Below are 21,991 nucleotides of genomic sequence, written 5' to 3' on the forward strand. Positions count from 1 at the left end.
TGAAGGGAATTGAAGATTATACAAATAAACGGAGAGATATCCTGTGTTCATGGACTGGAAAAAATAATACTGTTAAAATGTCCACGCTACCCAAAGCAATCTACAGTCAATGCAGTCCCTATCAAAATACCTGTGACATTTTTCACAGAACTAGAACAAATAACCCTAAAATTTATATGGAATCACAAATTACCCCGAATAGCCAAAGCAATCTTGACAAAAAAGAACAAAGCTGGAGGTATCATGCTCCTTGAATTCAAACTATACTACAAAGCCACAATAATCAAAACAGTATGGTACTGGCACAAAAAAAGACACATAGATCAATGGAACAGTACAGAGAGCCCAGAAGTAAACCCATGCACTTACGGTCAATCAAGCTATGACAAAGGAGTTAACAGTACACAATGGGAAAAAGACAGTCTCTTCAATACGTGGTGCTGGGAAAACTGAACAGCTACATGTGAAATAATCAAATTAGAACATTCCTTCACACCATATACAAAAATAAACTCAAAATGGATTGAAAGCCTAAATGTAAGACCAAAAACCATAAAACTAGATGAAAACATAGGCAGAACACTCTTTGACATGAATTGTAGCAATACGTTTTTGGATCTGTCTCCTAAGGCAAAGGAAACAAAAGCAAACAAACAAATGTGGCCTAATAAACTTAAAAGCTTTTGCACAACAAAGGAAACCACTGACAAAAACGAAAAGACAATGTACTTAATGGGAAAAAATACTTGCAAATGATATGACCAATAAGGGGTTAATATTCAAAATATATAAAACAGCTCATAAAACTCAATATAAAAAAAAAACCTGATTAAAAAATAGAACACCTGAATAGATATTTTTCCAAAGAAGACATACCGATGGCTAACAAGCACATGAAAAGATGCTCAACACCACTAATCATCAGAGAAATGCAAATCAAAACCACAAAGAGGTCAACACCCTCACACCTGTTAGAATGGCTATCATCAAAAAGACCACAAATAACAAACGTTGGCAAGAATGTGGAGAAAAGGGAACCACTGTACACTGTTGGTGGGAATGTAAATTGATGCAGCCACTATGGACAATGGTATGGAGGTTCTTCAAAAAACTAAAAACCGAACTACCATACGATCCAGGAATTCCACTACTGAGTATATATCTGAAGAAAACAAAAACACAAATTCAGACAGATACACACGCCCCAGTGTTCACAGCAGCATTATTTACAATAGCCAAGATACGGAAGCAACCTAAGTGTCAACTGATAGATGAATGGATAAAAAAGATGTGGTGTACACACACACTCACACACACACACACACACACACACACACACACACATACAATGTAATACTACTCAGCCATAAAAAAGAATTAAATTTTTACATTTGCAACAACATGGATGGGCTGGAGGGTATTATGCTTAGTGAAATAAGTCAGAAAGAGAAAGAAAAATACTGTATGTTACCATTTATATGAGAAATCTAAAAAATAAAACAAAGGAATGAATATAACAAAACAGAAACAGACTCATGGATCTAGAGAACCAACAAGGGGTTACCACGGAGAAGAGGGAAGTGGGGAGGGGCAAGACAGGGGTAGGGAGTTAAGAGGTACAAAGTACTAGGTATAAAATAAATAAGCTAAAAGAATATATTGTACAGCATAGGGTATATAGTCAATAATTTATAATAACTTTAAGTGGAGTATAATATATAAAAGTTTTGAATCACTATGTTCTACACCTGAAACTAATATTGTTAATCAACTAAACTTCAATTTAAAAAAAACAAAAAATTAAAAATAATTTTTAGTATTAGAATTATTATATAATGTAAAAATGAGATGAAGTAAAATAAATCATGAATTCTAATACTATAAGCAAACACCCTATATGAGGAAACAAAAACATCCCTTCAAATCACTGACGAAGATAAAACATATTGGTACTACTATTCCTCTTTAATGACATGATATCTGCAAGATCTTTTTCCATGAAAATTGAGATTTGGAATACTTTCTAGTATTGTCCTTGAAATAACTGACTTCTCCTTCAAAATTAAGGAAAAAATATGAAGCCATTCAAATTTTTAAAAGATCATCTAAACGAAAAGAGAATACTTATATTACTTACGGTCTCACCGAGGAAAATTATAATTCACAATGTGAGTTTTAAGAGAACTAGCAAGATGAAGCTATTGTGATTATCTTCTTGCTACTTTATGGTGATATTTTATTTATTACTCTTTTAGTAAAATTATTTTAATTGACACTCTAGAAGCTTCCATTCTTTTGCCTTACAGAAATACATTTTAAAAACATCTTTAACAAGAATAAAAGAATACTATGTTTTTATATTTTATTATATAAAATACAGGCTTCCCACTTAGATATAAATCAGATGTAATGCATTTGTAACAAACATTAGAGCTCAGCCCCTCATCTATTATAGGAAGCCAACTATGAAAGCCTGAAGATTGATCGACTAAAGTGGTTTCCTGTTAGTTAAAGATGTTTAATATTTTATAAGTCCTGAAGCTAGGTCAAACTATCAAACAGTGCATCATACCTCATGAGAATGCATACCTAGTTTAGGAGGGAGGATGAATTCTCTCTTTCCCTATTATATGGCAAGAGCAGATGCTTTGCTTAATCTCATCAGGAAAATAATATTTTGTTCTGTTTGATCAGTCTTCATTCTGAAATGTTGCAATACTGCACCAGCACACAAATAAATGCTCAGATCAGAAGAGATTTTAAAGGTCACCTTGACAAATCTTTTCCAAAAGATTCTTGTCAATGGGCTTAGAAATGCTAAGAGACCCTCTGCTTTGCTCTAATAGATAATAGTTGACTGTATTCAGGGAAAAGTACTTTTTAATTTAAATTAACTAAAGAATCTATTCAATACTAATTTAAAATATTAGATAATTTCCTGGATTTACAGATATTCATTTATTCACTTAACAAAATATTTACTAAGCCTGTACCAAAGATAATATTCCATACGATGCCAAGTAGGTCTCTATTCCAGTAAATTTTTGTTGAAAGAAAAGCACGGTGAGCTCAGATCATTGACTATAGGGTCACAATGCCTAGGTTCAGATTCTTTTTTTTTTTTTTTTTTGATGTGGACCATTTTTAAAGTCTTTATTGAATTTGTTACAGTATTGCTTCTGTTTTATGTTTTGTTTTTTTGGTCGCAAGGCATGTGGGATCTTAGCTCTGATGAGGGATGGAACCAGCACCCCCCTGCATAGGAAGGCAAAGTCTTAACCACTGGACCGCCAGGGAAGTCCCTAGGTTCAGATTCTGGATCTGACACTTAGCAGCTGCATGACCTCTCTGTGCCCCAGTGTCCTCGTCTATAAAATGTGTATAAGTCATGGTACAATGGTACCTCAGTCTGTGGGTTTGGTTACTTACATGAAAAGAGCTTTTCCAGCAGTGCCCGGCCCACATTAAGTGCTAAGTATTTGCTGTCATTACCACGAATGGTTTTGCTTTGCTTGTCAACACATTTATAACTTGTTTGTCAATCTACTTTCACGTGTTTATTATTTAGAGCAGTTCTCAACCTGAAGTGATTTGGCCCCCAGCAGGGGTATTTGACAAAAATGCCTTGCAGACATTTTTAGTTGTCAAAACTGGGCAGTTTCTATGGGAATCTTGTTGGTAGAGGACAAGGATGCTTCTGAATGTCTGACAATGTGCAGGATAGCCCCCTACAGTTATCCAGCCCCAAATGTCAATAGTGCTCAAGTTGAGAAATCCTGAGTTGGAGAAAGAAGTGTGCCGGGAAACTGCAAAACAAAATTTCTGGTGATAGCTCCATAGCAGGTTTCGCGTATGAAGGCAAGTCGCCCACAAGATTTGGAGCTTGTGATGATTTTAAAGGAAACTCTCTGGGCTTCAGCCCTCAAAGTGGTCTAAGTATAAAGACATCTTTATTTCCACCCCCAAAAAGGAAATTACTCTTTCTAACAAAAGGAATAGAATTAAAAATACCTGATACATCCTACTGCAGCAACACTAGCAGAAACAGAACACTGAATGGGCAGGCTCAGGGCAGCATTCCAAAGAACAAAGAGCTCTTAGAGTGGAGAGAGACAGCATGCTGTAGCGCCATGAAAACGGAGACACCAATCCCACAGAGAATAAAACTGGCAGAAGATGCTCTGTGGACATTATGGAAGAAAATGAAACTTCCTTAGCAATACAACAGGTAAAGATCCTGCACTTAACTTTAAGTAGTCACACTAGGAAAGAATTAAATTGCCATCAAATAGAAATGAGGGCCCTGACACATGAAACAACATCCCAGTGCAGATGAGAGCATCCTGTGATACGCAGAGGGGAATCAGAGAGAGAGAACACTGGACCAGGACAGGGACCATTCTCTCCTTCATGCGTAGCTAAGGGTTGTGGTCTATTTACATACATCTCCTCAGTAGAAAGAAGACTCCTTGAGGGTGTGTCTTAGTAATAACAGCTCTCAATTACTAAGCCCCTACTACATGTTAGGTCTCTCCTAAGTGCTGTCAGTTAAAAGATTATTAAGACTAGCTAGCTCCTACTATTTATCTATTAAGACATGAACTGTTGGCCTGGCACTTGTTCTCAATAATTTATACTCCGTAGTGATTGTTTTCTTTTTGGTTGGGGGCCCTGAAGGTCTTCTTCTGTCCCATGTACTCACTACTTAGCTCCTGGGCTGCAAGGAGATCCCGTAGATCCTGGGGAGGATCAGGACAGTTTAGAATGGCCGAGGGGCTTGGGGAGGTCAGAATAGAAGCGTGTTAATATTAATAACTGATGCAGAAGAACTGGTACACACCAGCTAAACATCACCTCTGGGCCCTTTTGACTTTGTCCACTCCAGACCCAGAACTGTGGCCACAACACTTACTTAAAGCCTGCAGCTATAATAACCCAAAGATTTTGAGACTTGAGATTTGATAAAGTTGCCTGAAGAACTTGTTGAGAATTGCTAACAACTCACTTTGGAATACTATGTGAGTCATGGTATTGATATAAACAAAATACACTAGGGTTCCAGCTAAATACAGTTACCAAGAGAATAGTCTATTTCCTGTTCTTTCTTCTCTTGGGTTTGGGGTTCCAGTGATACTTTTCTGGATCCCATGCTTTACTTGTCCCACACTGGTGTGACCCAGGATGTCATTCTCTTGATTCTGGTTCCTTATTCATTCATATTCTTTCTCTTATTCTGGAATACGTATTGAAAAAGCTTGCTTCCATCCTGGCTCTGATGAACAAATCATGATCATGTGGACTGTACTTTCATGGTTTGACAGAGGGTGTAATTACCCTGACCACTCACTGTAAGGTGAGCTGATAAGACTCTTGTTCATAGCCCTATCCTGTTTTACAGTGATATTTCATGTATCTTGGAGCTCCCTGAGGTCACCACACTTGACTTTTATTATCTCTGTAATCACAATGACTAGCACCCTATCTACATGTAGTAGTTGCTCAATAAACTTAATATATTAATGGATGATCAAAATCTATGTGTGAGACTGTGGCTTTTCCTCTGTCATCTCAGAAATAGTTGTGTAAATGCTTTACTTGTGTGCCTATGTACCTGGTAATTAGTAGGTACTCAGCTATTTGTTAAGTAACTAAAGCACACTTCTAGAGTGCTAAAATGGCCTGAAGTAAGTGAAACTGATGTTACTATGATGGCCCATATAGCCTTTTTTGGCAAGTCTATAGAATTTAAACACAGACTAAATTCCCACTATTTTTCCTTCTCATTAGCCAGTTATTATTTGAACAAAATAAATTTATTCTGAAAATCTGGACTCACTTCCATCTATTTCTAAAGCTGCAGTGAAGCTCTAATATGTTAAAAAAAAAAAAAAAACAAAACAGAAAAACCAAAAAAACAGTAACTGAAAAGATCACTAGGAATGGTTAGCAGACCAAAAGTAGAAATAAGACCTTATTACTGAGGCATCCAGAGTATATGCTGATTTTCATCAAAATCATTATGTAATGCCAGACATCAAGTGGTGAATATAAAAAAAGTTATCATCAAGAGGAATATTATTCTCAACTTAATTACGTGTAGGCCAATCAATCTGTAAGTATCCAGGCCTTCCCAGCTAAGGAAGCCAGAAGGTAATATTTTTTCACTCACTCCTCATTTATTATGCCAAATAATGGCTAAGATTGAGGTCTGTGGAGTTGCAGTTGAGGCTGTGAGGAACTTCAATTCAGAGAACCTGAAATATTAAACAGTTGTCACAGTCAGGGAAACAGAAGTTGTTCAGAATGACGTGAGCCTAGGACACAAGGGACAGAGTAGCAAGAACTGAGGCTGACATGAAAGGCAGGAGGTCAGATGATGGAGAACCTTCTATACCATATGAAGGATTTGAAATTTATTCTCTGCTGAGGCATGAGCTACGTGACAAGACCTGATTTGGTTTGATAGATTGCTCTAGGAATAATGTGGAGAATGATCTGGGTGGGACAAGACTAGGTAGGATAAAGTCCAATTAGGAGATTAACAAAGAAGTTCAAGTAAAAAATGATTACCCATCACCTACACTGGACAATAGCAGAAGGAATAAAAAGGATATTGATGGATTACAGGGCAGGACCTTTTGAGCCTTAATATTTATTTCAGTGGAGGCAGGTAGGCTGAAAGAGGACTCTGGGATGAGTACCAGCTAAATGGTCATGCGATTAACCAGGATAGGAAATGCCAGGGGAAGTAATATATCTCATTCATCAGATTTTAGAATGAAGATCAAAGAGGGAATTAACAATATTAAACACAAAAGCATCTTTCTCACAAATACCCCCAACAAATGGTTTTCTTCTGACATGTAAAATAGGAGTTTGCAAAATACTTAAATTGTAAATGACTTTAACTTCATGCCATAATGAAAATATGTTCTTGGAAAAGAAAATAATTCTGAAATATCTATCACTCCAGGTGAAACTTGAAGATATTTAAATACAGTTTCCAGAAAAAAAAAAAATAAATGAAAGTAATTACGGAGGTTAGCAGGATGCCTTTTTATAAGAATGAGAGAGGGCAAACCCCAGGAAGAAAAGAATTAGTATCTTGAAAGGGCCAAAACAGCAAACACCCTGTATCTCTGTAGCCAGAGCAATAACAGACAAAGAATAACAATGAAGGCCTGGTTAAAAAAAAATAGCTGTTAAACAATAGGTAGGAAATGTGGACAATTAGATTTACGTGCATTCTGCTTCTAAGTAAAGAGTTTATGTGCTTAATTCTTGTCTTTTATTAACCGTACACCTCCCTGTGAGAAAGATTGAAATTTCTAGAAAAAAAGAAAGATCATACATCTAAATGAGTTTCCAATCAGGTTGACATTAAATAGTAAAAGTTTATGGCATTCTTGCTGAGAGAAACATATCTGAATACTTTTAGGTCTTGAGCTTATAAAAAAAGGGGCATGAGAGGGGCATGAGAAGGAGTGAGAGTCAGGGCATAGAAACGAAATGCCCGTGTAGATGCAAAAGCAAAAAAGTAACTCTAGCTCTTTTCGCTTTCAGACATGGGCACACTGCAGAAGGATGTTATTATCAAGTCAGATGCACCCGACACCCTATTACTGGAGAAGCATGCAGATTATATAGCATCCAATGGCTCAAAGAAAGATGCTTACATTCTTACTCTCTCTGATAGTATTAATGTTATTGACGTAAATAAAGTTGTGGAATAAGTTCAGAGTCTACAGAAAGAAGATGGTTCTTTCACTGGAGATATTTGGGGTCCCACTAAGCAGCTGGTCTAACTGGAGTTAATGGTCTGCTGGAAGTTCCAGCATGCACTGTGCTAGTTATATCAGCATACAGGAGTACTAGAACAGAGGGGGCCAGTCTAAAAGATAAGGGCTGAATACAGTGCAGGCCGGAGAGACCAGCTGCTTCATGGGATGTGAAAATCTACTTTTATATAATAGGCAGAAATCGATACAAGATTCTCTTTTTGTGCGGCGGCAATTTGGCTCTATTGGGGAAGCTGGATGCTATTAATGTGGAAAAGGCAATCGAATTTGTTTTATCCTGTATGAACTTTGATGGTGGATTTGGTTGCAGGCCAGGTTCTGAATCCCATGCTGGGCAGATCTATTGGTGTCCAGGATTCCTGGCTATTACTAGTCAGTTGCATCGAGTAAATTCTGATTTACTTGGCTGGTGGCTTTGTGAACGCCAGCTTGCGTCAAGTGGATTCAATGGAAGGCCAGAGAAGTTACCAGATGTATGCTATTCTTGGTGGGTGTTGGCCTCCCTAAAGATAATTGGAAGGCTTCACTGGATTGACAGAGAGAAACTGCGCAGTTTCATCTTAGCATGTCAAGATGAAGAAACGGGAGGATTTGCGGACAGGCCAGGAGATATGGTAGATCCTTTTCATACTGTATTTGGAATTGCTGGATTGTCACTTTTGGGAGAAGAACAGATTAAACCTGTTAGCCCTGTTTTTTGCATGCCTGAAGAAGTACTTCGGAGAGTGAATGTTCAGCCTGAACTAGTGAGCTAGATTAGATCCCTTGATGCAAAAGTTGCTTAGTGTAGTTTTACTGTTTTAACATTTCAGTATTTGAAGTGCTTAACAAACTTAATGACTGCCATGTTAATATTCTGTATATGAATTGTGTTGATTTTAATAAATTATATAATTATACATTTAAAAAAAGTAATTCTAATTAACATTGCTTTTGGCTTGCAGAGCAGAGCTGAGCAATGATTGTGTTAAATACCTCAGCACTTCAGAGCCCAGTGGAAGACATGTAGCTAGAGCCCCAGGGACTAAACAGATATTTAGGACAAATCCTTGCTGAGGTTACTGAGAAATATACACTGTGAGGTGGTGTTCACTGGCCTGGCTTTGGCAAAAGGAAGGGTGTACGGTATCTTCAAGGAGTGTTCCAGTCCCCGAAGCTCCCACACAAAATGGGGAGGTCAAGATATGAGACAGGTCAACAGAGAGGCAGGAAGAGTCAGCTTCATCCAAGGGCAGCTACCACCCTAGGACACGCGTTCATAACACAAATAACAACGGCTGCCTGTCAAGACTGCAGTTCACCCGTGCCATTTTGTGGAAAGCTCTACCTCAGAGCAATTCACAATGATCTGACTGTTAAAGGTTTACAAAAACAAGAGTGGTCCAAATGAATCTAGGCCCCATAGTCTCTGCACACATGGTAGTAATGAAATCACCAGCAGGGAGAAATGAGATCTCCCATTAGTGACAACACCATTAAAGCACAAAAAGAAACATCATGGGGACATGAGCTCAATTTTCACAAACGGCTCTTACTAGGGGAGGAAGAAAATAAGTGATTTAAAAATACGTTTATTTGTGCACTACTTCCTAACATAAATAATTTAGGATGCATTGTATGCCTCTCTCATTCCCTACCTTTAAATCTTGCAGTGTCCCAGGGCACAGTCCACAAACCACTTTTTTTTTCTCAACACTCATTCACAAAAATTTCTAATTCAGTCCCATAGCCATGTATTCTTTCAAATTTTTATATCCAGCCCTGCCCTTTCCCCTGAGTTCCATATGTATACATCTAACTCTGCATCTGACATCTCCTCGTCAATGTCCAACATCTCAACTTTACCACGCCCCCAAAGAACTTGATTCCCCTGCACCCCTTAACCTGTTCCCCCCAATCTTCCCCATCTCAGTAAAAAGCACCACCAATCATACAGTTGCTTAGATCAAAATCCAAGGATCATCCTTCCTTGATTCTTCCCTGAGCTGCCATTCACTGCACAGTCTCTGTAAACAGTTCTTCCTGGGGTTGTCAGTACCCAACCGGTGAAGCCATATGCGGTCTCTTTCCCTTATATTCCACATCTAATCTGTCATAAAGCACTCCCAGCTCTACTTCAATATATAGCGTTGTGAATCCATGCCTCCTCACCATTTCCACCCCTAGTTCAAGCTACCATCAGCCCTCTCAGTCTACCAAAGTAGCTCCCTATTGAGTGTCCTTATGTCCCCTCTCCCTGCCTCTACTATCTTTAGTCTGGTTTCAACCCAATATTCGCAGAGACCTTTGGGAAATGTAAATAGATAATATCATACCCTCACCCAATTCCTCCAATGGCTTTCCATCAACTCAGACCCCAAATCCACACGCTCGACCTTGGTCAACAAAGCCCACAGGGTCTGTTCCCTGCCCGTCTCTGACTTCACATCCTGTTACTCTCTGTCTCACTCATTCTGTTCCAGCCACTCTAGCCTTCTAGCTCCTGTTTCCTCAAACACGCCTATCTCATTCCTACCTAAGGCTTTTGTCTCTGCTGTTCTCACTTCTTGCAATACTCGATTCTAGCCATAATCTTTTCCTTCCTTCGGGTCTCTTTAGATTTCACGTCCTCAGAGAGGCTTTTTCTAACTCCATGTAAAATACCCCCTTACTCCAGTCACTGCCCAATTCTGTTCCCTGCTTTTGTTTTGTTTACAGTGATTATCACTTCCCAATAATATGTATTTATGGTTTTAAAAGAATAATCCACCTACTAAGATGTAAGCTGCATGAATTTCTTATTCAGGGCTGTATCCCCATTGTCTAAAACAGTACCTCTCTATAAGGGATGCTCAAAAAATACTTGAGGGGTAAAATATTGAATGAATGGTCAATACAAGTCATCAGCCTTCCATGACCTATAGAAATCCCATTCCCTATTTGTTAGGCGTTGTTTTGGTTATATTAAGAAAAGCAGAGAAAGCCCACTAGTCACTCATCATTGAATGAATATCCCTGTACTAATTGAACAATAAATGTCAACATCTCTCATTCCAAAAAGTGAGGTTACTGCTTTTGTCTAGCCTCTATGAGATTCTGGGAATACAAGACAGAATAATTGAGGGGCTTCCCTGGTGGTCCAGCGGTAAAGAATCCACCTTCCAATGCAGGGGACGCGGGTTCCATCCCTGGTCAGGAAACTAAGATCCCACATGCCGCGGGGCAACTAAGCCCACGCGCCACAACTACTGAGCTCGCACGCCTCAACTAGAGAGCCTGCGTGCCACAAACTACAGAGCCCACACACTCTGGAGCCTGCACGCCACAACTAGAGAGAGAAAACCCGCAAGCCACAACTAGAGAGAAGTCGGTGCGCCGCAACTAAGACCCGACGCAGCCAAAAAGAAAGAAAAGAATAACTGAAATATAAAAGTTTCACCTCATCCCTCCATACAAATTTTGACCACAGCTAATGCCACAAACCAAGTCTTCCTAGTTAAAAAATTTTATTTCTCCTGGAGTCTCTCCTGAAGTCTCTGGTTGAAGAACTGAAGAGGAATAAAAGGGCCAAAATTCTGAGATCATCACCTAAATAAAGGACTTGGCTAAAGTTTAAAATGCACAGCTAAATTTTTCTGAAAAGTGACATTATGAAGCTTTAAGAAAGGCAAATCTTAAAAAAATATTTTTAAGTTAGAATTTTTTACAATAGTGCCATCCTGGAAAACAATCAGGCCTACCAGTAGTAATAAGTTTTCCAAGGCTGGCTAGAGCTGGTTTTAGAAAAAAAAAAAGGAAATAATATTTTGCTATCCCACAAGACTGATGACCCAGGGACTAATGAGCTCCATAAGCAACTCACTGCCTGACCCTCAGCAAGTCACTTGTCCTCAGTGCTAAAAGGGAGAGGCCTATCAACTAGCTTCATGTGGTGGCCGTGAAGGGTGACTAAGAAACCTGATTGCAAAGCACTCTGAAAACACTAAACACTATAGAGACAGGCTTGCGATAGCCAGGTTGCCACCAGTCACCATCTAAGCATTGCGAATGCCCTTGGCTCTTTTTAAGCTCCCTTCTCCCTCTTGGCTCTTCTGATGTCAATCGCTCCTGGTGGCAAAGACAAAAAGACAAGTGAGGATTCTTCTCACTTGCCTGGTCCTCTCACTCACTTCTCACTTCCTGATCCACAGGAAACATGCTGGAGACTTGAACTAGCCTCTATGTTCCTGTTGTTTCCAAAGCAACTTGCAGAGCCCCTATGAAGGAAGAGACACTGTACAAACGGCCAAATGAAGGCCTTTCTTTTCTTTCCTTTCCTTTCCAGGTACACACAGACCACAATTAAAACCACATATTTAACAAAGATCATGAGAGAGGAGAAGATTAATATGAAGGACTTGAAAATACTGAATTCACTTAATTCTAATCAGTGATCTCCCTATTTCTTATTCTTTCATGAAATGCCCTCACTTAAGGGAAAAGGGAGAGTAATTGATTTCTGACCTCCTCCCAAGCCAGAAATGGCTTTCCTCATTCATTGATAAACACTGATTTAGAATTTTGCTTGTCTGTGAGGGACTATATAGCAATTCACGTTCTTCCCAAGCCACCAGCTGTACGGTATCTATTTTAAAGACAAGCCTGACCCATGTTATCTTCCCAGCAATTTCTTGAAGGCATGCAAGAATAGCCAGGACACAAAAGCAATATAATCACTCACTCACTAAAGTACACATTCAGTCACCATACATATGCGTTTCAGAAAACTACAAATTTCCTATCTGTTAGCACCACAATTGTCCTTCCTGTATGGGAGGACATGCCTTTTCAAGTCAAATGCAAGCATGTCGATCCCCAGCAAAATCATTCCAAAGCTACGTGGTTTGCTAGGAAAGAATACCTCTACCTCTTGCTCAACTACTCCTCTGGTTCAATTGCAGCACTTTCCAAATACCAGCTACTGATTACTCAGGGCAGGTTTGGGGATGATAAGACAAAGGAACTTAAACCAATGAAAAAATAAATAATACTTATTGAGAAAAGTATTTGCATACAATAAATTCTCTATGTACAAATGCAAATTTATGTAACAATATGAGAGACCAATTTTTTAAAAATAATATTAACAGATAACCCAAGCAATTGACACATAAATATTTTTAGTGTAGGACAAGGGTCAGCAAACTACTGCCAGAGTTAAATCCAGCCTCTTTCTCCTGTGTTATAAACAAAGTTTTATCAGAACACAGCCAAACCCATTCATTTAGATACTCTGCATTTGTTTTCAGCTGTCTTGGTGCTACAGAGACAGATGTGTAGTTGCAACACAACATATGGCTCACAAACTTGAAAATGTTTACTATCTGCCCCTTTACTAAAAAAGCACCAACCCCTGGTTTAGAAGATAACAAGGTCACTGCAGATTGGAATAGTCTGGGAAGTTTCTAGAGGAGGCAAGCAGCTTAAAGAGAAACTACAATTGAACCAGAAGATAAGTGATAAGTGGACAAATATTTTTTCCTGAGTAATCATTTATCTACAGACTAGAAATGTCCTTAAGATTGATAAAAGGTTGAGATCTTCCTATGCTGAGAAGATCATTATTAGAGCGATGAAACTCTCAGTGAACAGCAAAACAGATGGATTAGAAAATAAACTGGGTTTCTTGGCTAATTCCCAATTCACACCCCAATGATACCACACCAGAGGTTTGTCGTGGATGGAGGTGGTGGTGATGGTGCGGGTCGTGGTGTTTTCAAAGCTAACTTGCTTCAAGAGAAACATACTTGCCACGTGACAAGTTTCAGCAAAATGGGAAGAATGCTAGACTAGTGGTAACAGAAAATCTGGACACAAACCTTGCCTCTGCCCATTAGTGAACACACACTCACCTGCAATAGAGATAATCATAGGGGCCAAGGTCAGGATGGGAATCAGTATCCCAAGATGGACTCAGTGGTGGTCCAATACCCAGGACGTCAGCTGATACTCAGGCTGTGGTTAGTGCTTGTGACCTAAACAAGCCTCCAGGGTAGAAGGGGTGATTCAAACATCACATCCTGTGCCCTGAGGCAGACCCAGCTGCAAGGGTCACAGATTTTTCTAAATCATCCATCCTGCTGTGGTCCAAGCTGTTTCTCACAGAAAGAAAGGTCCATTTTAGGTTACAACCTCATCATTTAAAAGAAGAAAGAACATATACAAATAAAAGAATTGGACACTATCCTTTTCATGACCTATAATGGGGTCTCTCCTGGGGCCCTAAAGACTTAAGATTCTGAACAAACGCTTAAAACCAGTAGGATTGATGCCTTCAAACAGAATTACCATAAAGATACATCTAAAATAAAAAGCACAGTGTAATAAGGCAATAAGGTATTAAAAATCAATGTGATAACGAAATTGAACATTTTCTACTGGTTTAAAGACTAGTTAAAGTCTATTGACTCACAAATTACTCTGGCATCATTTATAGCCCTGAAGCCCTGAGAAACCACCTAGAATTGAGAGATGTCTTATCACATGCTGGTAACTGACCCTGAAGAACCTTGTCAACATCAAGATCCTGAGCAGGGCGCTTATTTTAAGTGAAAAACATTGGAAGAGCAGCTGCCCTTACCTGCTCTCATGCCCATTTTGATCTTGTTCTCAAGTGTCAAAGGCTCAGTATAACTGGTTTCCCTAACCAAGAGAATCCTCTTTAATAAAACGAATGCTGTGAGGCCACATAAGGCACCTTCTTTACAAATTACCATTTAGTAGAGCGTCCAGTCTTAAATGGACCTCTCCAAAGTCCTTTTCAATTGGCAATGAATGTGAGCTGCCATCACTAACTACCTTACCATTTGTGGAACTCATCAACAAACGCATGTGAGTTTTGCTGGTCAAGGAATTGTGCGTTAAAATAGGAGTGGGATGAGAACAGGGGCTGAAAAGTGAATGGAATTTGTCCCAAACAATATAACAAATTTCAAAATGCAGTTGCTAAAGTCTCCTCTGTCTAAAACTCTGTCGGAAAGAAAGCATCCAAGTTCTAACTGTAGCTTCTGTTAACTTCTGGCACTCAATACATGCCTGGCATCCAAAAGGATAAAGACCCATCATTCCCACACAATTTATTTGTGATCAAATTTACTGGAGTTGTGATTTATTTCTGAGTGTGTATTTTATGTTTTACTTTTATGATATTTCTGTAGTTAGGGTTATTAAATTTCCTAGCATATGGAAATAAATAAAAAAATTCTCTTTTTGACATTAAGACACACCGGTCTTGAATGGCAAAAACAGCTGAAATATTTTGACTATTAAAAAGCCTTTCTTAGAGCCAGCTTTTATGTAAGTCCAGGATGGCTCCCATCTGCGCCTGGGTTTATTAGTTATTTGTTATCTGTCAAACATTAGAACTTCTGCTTCACATGTTGTTCTGTTGCAAATGAGAGGCATCTTAGGTCAAGAAAAGACAGTATCAAATTCCTTTATTTGCTATACTACATTTACATCAGATTTACATTTCCTCCATGATCCTTACATTTCTGTATCCAATCTTTTTTCTAATAAACTGCTAAGGGCAATAGCTGTATGAATAAAACTACCAAAATACTAATTAGTCCAAGGGTTTTTTTTTTTTTTTTTTTTTTAATTATTTATTTATTTTTGGCTGTGTTGGGTCTTCGTTTCTGTGCGAGGGCTTTCTCTAGTTGTGGCAAGCGGGGGCCACTCTTCATCGCGGTGCGCGGGCCGCTCACTATCGCGGCCTCTCTTGTCGCGGAGCACAGGCTCCAGATGCGCAGGCTCAGTAGTTGTGGCTCACGGGCCTATTTGCTCCGTGGCATGTGGGATCTTCCCAGACCAGGGCTCGAACCCGTGTCCCCTGCATTAGCAGGCAGACTCCCAACCACTGCGCCACCAGGGAAGCCCAGTCCAAGGGTTTTAAAGCAAGGTTAGCTGTCTCCTTGTGTTTTATTTTTCTCTTTTTTAAAAAAATAAGAATTCAAAAGTTGCTTCTACTCCTCCAAACTATATTACGGAAATTACAATAATCTGTAAGTGGATAAAAATTCTGAAAGAGGGCTCGATGATCCATGTGCCTCAACTAAGCACTCCTGAGATCACAAGTATCTGAGATGAGTGGATTTTTGTGAGATATCGAAAAGTTTGAGGACAAGACGTTCTCCCAAAGGAAAGAATTAGACCAGGGGGAGACACCTGAAACAAGGATAATGAAATACGTCCAGAAGGGAGGAACGATCTTTGAATAGACTGTCCCTTCACTACTAGTACCTCTTCCTTCCCACCTCTGATTCTGGGCTTAACACTAGGACCCTGTGGTAAGAAGTACTTTTTCTATAGGCTTTGGGCCTGGAACAAGGTGGATTGCAAGCAGGAGTTGGGGAATTTTCTCAGCCCAGGGAATGTTGGGAGACATGATCATAGGAGCCTTGGGGAAGGGCCAGGACCTCACTATAGCAGCCAGTCAACAGCCAAAGTCAGGACCAGACTATGGAGGCCAGGGAAACCTGTACACTTGAGGAGGGAGCAGCTCCCAAAGGCAGGCTCCCAGGGGCTGAGTGCACAGATCCCATCCACCCACCCAACCTGTGCTGGCCTGGCCTGAGCAAACACAGTCTACCATGACTTTCAGGAATGCCACATTTACACGTGTGGGTGGGTTGTTTTTTCCAAGTACCCCATTGCTTAGCAATACAGAAACTACGTTGTAGAATTTCTAGATTAAACTCTAAAATAACCCTAAGTCTACTAAGAATTATTTACCCAGCCACTAAAGGCCCGTAAGTCATAAAACAATTAAGGGGAAGCCTGTAATTTATTTCATACGCTCTCTTTCTTCATACTGCTTCTCTACACATGCTTTAATTAGCTTCATGTGTCAACATGCCACCAGTTTATACAGGCTCCATGGCACACAATCTAAAAGAAAATAAAGAAAAGTTCCATGTGAACTTTTACTGATTACTGGCTCGCAATGGACCTCCTACCATTTTTCTTTCATTCTCTATGACAACCACAGAATCTAAAGAAAGGCCCGGTCCACTTCTTGCTGGCTTTCATTTCAGGTGCTTTAGTCTACAGTCTACAGTTGTCTACAATAAATAAGTTTCCTTTGAAAGAACATTGTCTTCTTTCTGTGGATCCCAGTATAGCTGCCATTTGATTCATATGCAGGGCCTCTTGCGTTATTCTCCTCAGTCTAGTCACACTGCAAAAGACTAATACCTGATATCTCGTATCTCTGTCATCTCTTTTGCACAGTAATCTATTTTGGCTTCTTTCACAATTGAATTCCTGAAAAGTATGTTACATTTTAAAATAAAGAATACATACTGTTTTGGTATAAATTAGAGGTAAATAAAAGTTGATTTTCTAACATTTCCTATATTGATGATCTCTTTCATCATAATTTTAAAAACTTTGTGAAATAACATTCTCCATTTATTATATGAAATCCTTTGAAATCTTTTTGAAGACTTTTTATTCATTTATTTATTTATTTATTTTTGGCTGCGTCAGGTCTTTAGTTGCGGCACGCAGGATCTTCGTTGAGGCATGCGGGATCTTTCATTGCGGTGCACGGATTTCTCTCTAGTTGTGGCATGTGGGTTTTCTCTTCTCTAGTTGTGGCGCGCAGGTTCCAGAGTGCATGGGCTCTGTAGTTTATGGTATGCGGGCTCTCTCACTGAGGCGCGCGAGCTCAGTAGTTGTGACCCGCGAGCTTAGTTGCCCCACAGCATGTGGGACCTTAGTTCCCTGACCAGGGATCGAACCTGCATCCCCTGCATTGTAAGGTGGATTCTTTACCACTGGACCACCAGGGAAGTCCCCGTTTGAAATATTTTTCACGGTGATCTGTAAAAAACATTTACATTGGTTTATGTGCTTAGGAGAGAATATCTTAAGTTCTGGGGATCTTTATCATTGGTACCAACTTTGAAAAGGCATTTCTTTCTCAAATGATAATACCTAATAGGTAATACTGAATTTTTAAAAAGTAATAGGACCATTCATACTTTTGGGCTCCCTTTGAAATACTGTGTTCACAAGCTGGGTGTAGAGTACAGAGCTCAACGATGCTTGTGGAGCACCACAGAGACCATGGCAGATCGAAGAGCCTGTGCTCGCCAGGTGATGAGTGATACCCACGCATACTTCCCGAGGGCTCCTCTTGATCACCGGATAGAACCAACTCAATCTTCACTGCATTTCTCTGTTCTTGACTACAGACCCCTTCATTCTGGGACCCGGTAACTTTGCATGGGTATAAGACAGACACACACGCTTTTATTTATCCTTGGGCTCAGAACGTTCAGGGCTGAAAGGAACCACGCTTACCAATGAAGAAACAGAGGCCTTTGTATCTGACCAGAGACAAATCCATAAGCATTCATTACACTCATCTTGGTTATTTTAAAATGTGTATATTGTTAGGGAAAACTAGTGCCTTTATGTTCATTACATATAATTTTATATAAATAAGGGGATTGCACATTATCTCTCAAAATATACATAAGCTAACACTGCCCAGACTAGTATGTGAGCCCCATTACATGCATACTTGATATGATATGAGCCTCAAAGATTTATACATAAGACTGTATGCTACTTAAATTTAATAGCTGTCTGATGAAATTTTATTAACTCTAGAACACAGTGAGGAAGAATAACCCAAAATGACGTAAATACACACTAAATACACACCTGTAAATAAAAGATCCAATATGGTGCCAAGCTGTAGTTTTAGGGAACTTTACATCAAAATTAAAAGGGGCACACCTCTTTCGTGTATACATTACACATATACACAAATTTTCTCTGGATAAAGAGTCATGGATTTGCAGAGCTGAGCAGAACCTTCCACCTCACCTTTGACAATCCTCTTTTCTAGTCAAGACATTTAAGGTTCACATTTAAGAGGTTAGGGTATCATCCTGGTCCAGCAGCTCTTTAGGCCAAGTCCTAGTTCTTGTAATTCCCATTCAGTGCTTGTTCTAGCATATTCACAGTGACTCCTTTAATTACTTGATTATTAACAGAGTCCAAAGTCACGGCTGACGATGTCTCAGCTTTCTAAAAACGACTTAGTTATGTTTTGCTTATTTTTCACACAATGATAGCTTTTTAAGTATAATTTAGGAAAGTCTCAAATCACTTAGAAATTTATTTACTTAAACTGTCTTACTTTGTCAAAGAATATAATTATTTGCCTATACTACATTTATTATCTATATTGTATTTATACTTAGGCAATATATAGGCATTGCCTATATTACATTTATATTTGCCTACTTTACATTTTGATATAGGTAACTATCAGTTATTAAGAGGCACCAATTTTAATTTTTATTGTGTTATAAATGTGATCCTTTTCCTCAGGCTACAGCGAAGAAAGAAACTAGACGTTTAGACCCTTACATGAAAAATGCCTAAACCCCACTGTAGGAAAGATTTGAACTGGAAAGAAGAGGACAGCACAGTTCAGATGCCTCTTTTCCATCAGTCAGAGAGGTAGTGACCTCCAGCGGTAAATGGAGAGCAAAGTGAGACTGTGCTCCAACGGCAGTCTCCACACCTTTACGAGTGTCGACTAAGCCAGGTTTTCATCATTTTCATCATTTTTTGATATCCATATTTCAATAGTATTTACATTTAATTTGCTTAATTTAATCCCCAAGTCAAACATTACACAGTACTTTCCACCACTTTCTCTGAGACTGTTTTCTTACCCTTAGAAAAAGCAAGAAAAGGGAAGACTGTTTCATCTCTACCTCATAAAAAATTTTTGACTCCACTCTGGATTAAAAAAATAATAATAATAAGAGTAGAGAGCCATTTCTACAGGACAAGGCAACATTAATTTCTCTTGTAGTTCCATCCCAAATTTTCCCCAAATATTCCTCCATATTGCTTCCCATTCAAATACCTATGATTCTAGTTGATATTACTATACAGCAAAACTTTGTGCTGAGAGAGGCCCCTTGTTTTTGGTGACAAATTCTGCCAAGGACAGGTAACAAAACTGCTACTATTTTTATGGCTACTACAAATCAAAAAAACATTTTAAAAAATATGCCCTAGTGATAGAATTACTAACATACCAGTATAGCTATAAAAAGGCAACACTGTTAAATATGAATTATTGATACCACAGTCCCCAACAGTGGAGTACCTTTTAAATTCAATAATTCTATTAATAAGTTTAATAAGTAGTATAGCTATGTTTCCTGTTGCATTTCTATTACACCTATTTTCCCTCATGAGAAATAAGATTTCTCATCATGTAGCAGATTCTCAAACAAGAATCCTTAAGCATGAGGGGGTGACCGAAGAATGTTGCAGATCCCTTCACTCTGAGAGACTCCATGTTGCTTTAGACATTTTTGCTGTGAGCTTTACTCTCTTTGATATTTTCTCTGATAGATTTTCGCTTTTCCCTTAATCCAGTCTCCATGTATTTAGGTTCTCCAGCATGACTTTCCCCCATCAACTTACTTCCCATATCTATTTGTCTCTTTTATTCCAGTACACCCACGCCACTTGTGTAGTACCCATCTCCTTTGAAAGCTCTATACAGAAAAAGCTTTTTTCCTTTTCTTTAATTATATAAATCATGGTGATTTACCGAAAATTGTAATCCACAAGCACTATTTCTCCGGTGGAGTCCATTTTTCCCCCAAATATGACTCTAGCAGCAACCAACCCTTAATGGAGTTAACTAATTTCTTCTATCAGTAGCATCCAGATTCTACTCAGGTTGTGCGACGACATAATTAGAGTTGCTATCCATGAAAAACTTTTTTGCACAAGTTGCTCCTCGTGAGTGCCACAAAGGTAATTTCCATGCAAATAACAACTGAAGGATACCACCATTTGCTCCTAGCATCCTCGAAAGCACTACTCTGTGTCTGCTTTTGTGCTATAGTTACTGAATTTTTCTTCCAGAGCAATTCCAACCCTAGAAGAGCCATATATTTATGACCCGATAAGGCAAAAATGACTTGCAAAACATAAAGTCAGAAAATGTGGATAGGAGAAAGAGTGACACGATAAATATATACTTCCATGGCAAAACAGGAAAAGCACAGGAGGGAAATCTACATATCAGAGAGAAAACAACCCTCCCCGCGCCCCCAATCTCTGCCCAGCACGCCGGCAATCTGCATAAGCACACAGGTGAGGCAGCTTTTTCCGAGATGAGATGCTGGACCTGGGGTGTGTTGCCATGGAAGTGAGGGGCTCGATTTCTTCAGCTCCTGGGTACCCTCCTCAGCACTTCTGGCAATGGTGACAGCTTCTTTCCTTCGTTCAGGAACTGCTCTGAAAACGGCTCTGACTCTTTCCCAGCACTGAAAGACTGCATTGTTGAGGCCACATTGCAACCAAATTACACGAGAGGGAGATTTTTCATTTCCACTCCTAAAATTAGACTCTTGTGTGTGTGCTAGCACAACAGAAAGAGAAACACTTGCTGAAAAGGGCCCACTCAGTGGTGCTCCAAGTTGCCAGTGCCTTTCTAACACATTTGCTGAACCCACAGCACAGGGCAGGCATAGGACACCAGGCACCTACACTGATGCTGGAAAACTTGCTCTAAAACCTTGGTCTCAAGAGGTGGGTGGTTTGTTCTGGAGAGGGTCTCTGGGGCATAAGGGACACACAGTGCTTCCCAAGCAGATGTTGGTGCCAGAGTATTAGAGGAAATGACAGACTTCCCAGTAAGACTTGTAGCAAACGTACTTAATTGACTTTGGATTTATAGCAAACTGCTTGCTTCTTGTCTTTAGCCTTCTCCATAATGCAAAATCCAAACTCAAAACAAGATAGGTGAAAATAGCTTTAAAAATATTAGGGGCTTCCCTGGTGGCGCAGTGGTTGAGAGTCTGCCTGCCAGTGCAGGGGACACGGGTTCGAGCCCTGGTCTGGGAGGATCCCACATGCCGCGGAGCAGCTAAGCCCGTGAGCCACAACTACTGAGCCTGCGCGTCTGGAGCCTGTGCTCCGCAACAAGAGAGGCCGCGATAGTGAGAGGCCCGCACACCGCGATGAAGAGTGGCCCCCGCTTGCCGCAACTGGAGAAAGCCCTCGCACAGAAACGAAGACCCAACACAGCCAAAAATAAATAAATAAATAAATAAATAAATAAAAATTAAAAAAAAAAAAATTAGTTTTTACCTTATGGTTGTATCTGAAAAGTAACTGAT

The 21,991-nt window shown here is 39.4% G+C and overlaps 1 protein-coding gene and 1 pseudogene across 5 annotated transcripts in view; one reads left to right on the forward strand and one right to left on the reverse strand.

Annotated features, from left to right (window-relative positions):
* CCDC85A (coiled-coil domain containing 85A) overlaps positions 1-21,991 on the reverse strand; it is a 197,272-nt gene that overhangs the window by 15,862 nt on the left and 159,419 nt on the right. The window lies entirely within an intron of this gene.
* Positions 7,566-15,099, forward strand: LOC309611743 (geranylgeranyl transferase type-2 subunit beta pseudogene; annotated as a pseudogene). Its single transcript has 2 exons — positions 7,566-7,712; positions 7,974-15,099. The product of its transcript is annotated as a geranylgeranyl transferase type-2 subunit beta pseudogene (transcript).

Source organism: Balaenoptera borealis (genome assembly GCF_965194805.1).
Source record: "Balaenoptera borealis genome assembly, chromosome: 15".
Taxonomy (NCBI): domain Eukaryota; kingdom Metazoa; phylum Chordata; class Mammalia; order Artiodactyla; family Balaenopteridae; genus Balaenoptera; species Balaenoptera borealis.